The 4,614-nt window shown below is 40.2% G+C and overlaps 1 non-coding gene across 1 annotated transcript; it reads right to left on the reverse strand.

Annotated features, from left to right (window-relative positions):
* Positions 1 to 2,387: 2,387 nt before the first annotated feature.
* On the reverse strand, positions 2,388 to 2,495 carry LOC127745217 (small nucleolar RNA R71). The gene has a single exon (XR_008006414.1). It is a non-coding gene; the product is annotated as a small nucleolar RNA R71 (small nucleolar RNA).
* Positions 2,496 to 4,614: the final 2,119 nt, after the last annotated feature.

The raw sequence follows: 4,614 nt of genomic DNA on the forward strand, positions 1-4,614 counted from the left end.
ACCATGAACATTGAGTTGCTATTCTTCTTACCTTGGATTGTCAATCTTTATTGCATGATTCTTTTCTTGCTTGGGGACAAGCAAGGTTTAAGTTTGGTGTTGTGATGACATGTCATCATATACCTATTTTTCTATGCTTTTTCATACAAAAAATTGATGATTTGTGCTTAAATATTGAATGCTTTTGTGCTTAAATGATATATTTTCTTGATCTTTTAATTTTATAAATCTTGTAAGAAATAAGAAGAAAAAGAAGCAAAGAAGCACAAAATAAGTTAAAAAGGAGAAAAAAAGAGCTTTGGGGCACACTTTGAAGTTGGAGCACACTTTGGAGCCTTAGGCCACGCTCTTAAAAGCGTGGCCCATGACCAAATCAAAGGAGGAAGCAACCAGCACGCACACTGCCCTGCTCTTGCCAAGGGCAGGGCAATATCGTGATAAAGCAAAGTGAGGTTGAAGCAAATTTTCGCTAAGTTAAAATCTGGGCGCTCACAGCATGACCATGCCTAATTCAAAGGGCTATAACTTGAGCTACAGACGTCCAATTGATGTGCTTTCAATTGCGTTGGAAAGCTGACATTCAGAGCTTTCCAACGATATATAGCAATCCATATTTGGCATACAATTGAGGCATGAGTGAAAGGCATCTTTAAGGGCTAAAAACAAGCAAAAATAAACCAAAATGCTTCCACCAAGGCTCGAAGATGGAGACACAAGGAAACCAAGGAAGTCTGCCCTCAAGGAGAGCAGAGTGCTCTCTTGGAGGGTAATGTCGTGCACTCTTCATAAAAATTCAAGGAGAATTGTTTCCCCAAAAGCTTTCACCAAGGCTTGAACTTGGGACCTCCCCTTGGAAGCACCCATTACCCTGCCCATAAGGAGAGCATGGCGCACATCCTTGGCACGGCCAGCGCACAAATTGGCACGGGCATGAGCACTTGGCATGGCCAGCAGCAAGCACGCATGGGCAGGGAGGCAACACGCACCATGACAACATTGCCCTGCCCTCCACAAGGGCAGGGCAGCCTCCTGGGAGCAACATGTGCCAAAATTTAACTAAAATTTCATTTAAATTCAATTCTTCACCAAATTGAATCAAGGCCAATCAAACCCATTTCTCCTCAAATCCAAAGCAAGCGAAGCCCATTCAACATGACTCAAAGGCACACAGAGAAGCTAGATTAGAAATTTCATTCTGTGAATTTGTTTTGAATTTCAATTTCATTTTATTTTCATTTTGTAAAAAAGCCTATATAAAGGCATCACTCTCATTTTCAAAAGGGGAGCTCGATTGGAAAGAAAGCTGGCTCCACTAGGGAGCATTAGGATTAGAGAGCTCTCTCTTTTAGTTTTCCTTGCTTTGTTTTGAATTTTGGATCAAGAATTGAAGAAATTCTGTTTCACTTGATCTGAAATCTCTTTGTTCTTCTTCTGCATTAAATCTGAGTTTCCTTTATTGTTTTCATCTTCTTTTTCTTTTGCAAATTGTTCTCTATTGAATCAAGGAAGGGCTTGAGATCTAGACTTTTTTTCTAGCCTCTTTGATCCCCCTGAGATCTTGAATTTCTTTTCTGAATTTCACAATTGAGTTAAATTTTGTTTCTGTCTTGATCAAGTGAGCAATTGAGCTCTTGGCTTTCCTTCTGTTTTTACTGTTTCATTGAAATTGTTAGTTTCACTTTGAGATTTGAGAAATGATCTATGTCTCTTTGTTGCATCTCATTGCTCCCAATTTAATTTCCTGCGCTTGTGTTCTTCTGCAATTTACATTTAAGCTACTGTGACCTTGAATTTACTTTTCCTGCAATTTAATTTCCTTGCAATTGTTCTAAGCTTTGATCTATTGCTCTCTTTAATTTCCAGCACCCAACCCCCCTTTACTTTTCATGCAATTTACTTTTCTTGCAATTTAAGTTTCAGCTATTTTACTTTCTTGTTATTTAAGTTTTATGCAATTTTACTTTCTGCAACTTTAAGTTTCCTGTCATTTATAATTCTGTTGGCTGCATTTCATCCAATATCCCTTCAATGTTAGCTTGACTAAACTAATCACCCACTAAAGTTGCTTGATCCATCAATCCCTGTAGGATCGACCTCACTCTTGTGAGTTATTACTACTTGATGCGACCCAATATACTTGCCGGTTGGATTTGTGTGTTGGAAATTCGTTTTTCCACAAAAACACCATCAGAGATTTCCAGGCAGCCTGTTCTACTGTCAGGCGTGATGGCACTGATGAAACTTCAAATCTACTGAAAGCTTTTCTGTTCTCTCTTGAGGGAAAAGCAAGAGAGTGGTACTACACTCAACCACTAGCAAACGTATCCAACTGGGATAAACTCAGAAAGGAGTTCCTGGAGAAATTCTTCCCATCTGAAGTTACTGATAAACTGAGGAAGGATATATCTACAATTGTTCAGGATGACAATGAGACTCTCTTTGAATATTGGGAGCGCTTCAATAATCTTCTAGAAGCATGCCCCCACCACATGATTGACAAGATCGTGCTACTCAGCTATGTCACACAAGGTATGAGATCCCAAGATAAGACCAAATTGGAAAGTGCCAGTAATGGGTCTATGAAGAAGTACAAGATCACTGATGAAGCTTGGCAATTGATCAGTGATTTAGCTGAATCTACTCGGAACCACAAACAGAAGCAAGGCCGTTCAAGGGCCGTTGCAGAAGTATCTTCTGGCATAGAGACTGCTGCTCTAAATCAAAGCATCTGTGAAATGACCAACCTGCTGAAGCAAATGCAGTTAAATCAACAAGCTCAGCAAACTCAACCGCAGCAAAACCAACAACTAGTTCCATAAAGAATTTGCGGAATTTGTGCCGATTACAGCCATTACACTGATGAATGCCCGCAGCTCCAACAAGAAGACAACATGGTGGCATCCACTCACAACTTCTATGACCGCCCCAACCAAGGGTACAATCAAAGTGGAAATAATAACCATGGATGGCAGGACAATTCAAACCAGAATTGGAGGGATAACAATAATAGGGGAGGCAGAGATAATCAGGAAAATCAGAGATAGAATAATTACAACAACAGGCAGCAAAATCAACCATACCGAGCACCTCACCTGAGGCAAAACCAAGGACCACCGAACAATCAGCAGCAAACCTCTCAATTTACTCATTCTTCTGTATCTTCTAATGAAGAATTATTACAAGCTTTTGAGAAAAGACAACTGGCCATGGAAAATACCATCGTGAACAGTATTAACGCCAGTCTGAATAGTTTCACCTCTACTCTACAAGCTTTTATAACACAACTTGGTTCAGTACAAAATTCTAGTAACCAACCTTCAAGCACCACTGGAATCCCCTCTCAACCATTACCCAATCCAAAGAGAGGAATTAATGCCATCACCCTGAGGTCCGGAACCACACTGCAGGAGAGGAATCAGGTGGAACCAAGCTCACCAGAATACGCTTCAGCTGAAGAGGTGGTAGAAATCGAAGATGTTGAAGAGGAAGAGGATATACAGGACATAGCCGAAGAAGAGATAGCTCAACCACAGGAAGAGGCACAAAAAGGTGCAGGCACCACAGAAAACACTACTCCCATTCCATTTTCACAACTTGCAAGGAAGCCTAGGAAGCAGCTGGAACCTGATCCTAAAATGGTAGAGATATTCAGAAAGGTTGAGGTAACTGTTCCCCTTTTTGATGTTATTCAGCAGGTACCTAAATATGCAAAGTTTCTAAAAGACTTATGTATCCATAAAGATAAAATTAATGAATTAGAAACTATTCCTTTAGGTAGTTCTATATCTGCTTTAATGGGAGGATTACCTGAAAAATGTAGTGATCCAGGTCCTTGCATAGTTAGTTGTACTATTAGTGGTGTAGTAATTTATGATTGCATGTGTGATTTAGGAGCATGTGTCAGTATAATGCCTTTGTCTATATATGATGTTTTAAGGCTCCCTCCCTTAAAAAGGTCGGCAGCTCGTTTTGTGTTAGCAGATAAAAGCATTATTACAGTTGCTGGAGTTGCTGAAGATGTTTTGGTGAACATTAAAGGGATCACATTTCCCACTGATTTTTATATCTTGGAGATGCCCCATAATGATTCAGATAAGCCATCATCAATCCTACTTGGAAGACCATCCCTGAAGACATCAAAATTCAAATTGGATGCTTTTTCAGGGACATACTCCTTTGAAATAGATGGTCGCATAGTAATCTTCAATTTGAATAGAGTCATTAACAACCCCCCAGAAGATCGTTCTATCTTCCAGTGTGATGTCATAGACGAAAGTGTGGCTGAAGTTCAAAAGGAAGAGTTTGAAGAGAGGCACACTGGACAAGGTCCAAGTGTGGGGACCCTCTTAACTGACAATGAGGACATTTCGCCATTTTCACAAGCCCCAGATAACCCAGAGCCTGTCCATGATCAAAAGTTAGAATTGAAACCTCTCCCTCCACATCTCAAATATGCTTACCTTGAAGATGAGCAGAAGCTTCCAGTTATTATTGCAAGAGAACTGACTTCTCAACAAGAAGAACAGCTACTTGATGTGTTGAGGAAGCATAAGAAGGCAATAGGGTGGAGTTTGGCAGACATAGTGGGAATCAACCCTCAAATATGCGAGCACA

This window comes from Arachis duranensis, chromosome 2 (assembly GCF_000817695.3).
Source record: "Arachis duranensis cultivar V14167 chromosome 2, aradu.V14167.gnm2.J7QH, whole genome shotgun sequence".
Taxonomy (NCBI): domain Eukaryota; kingdom Viridiplantae; phylum Streptophyta; class Magnoliopsida; order Fabales; family Fabaceae; genus Arachis; species Arachis duranensis.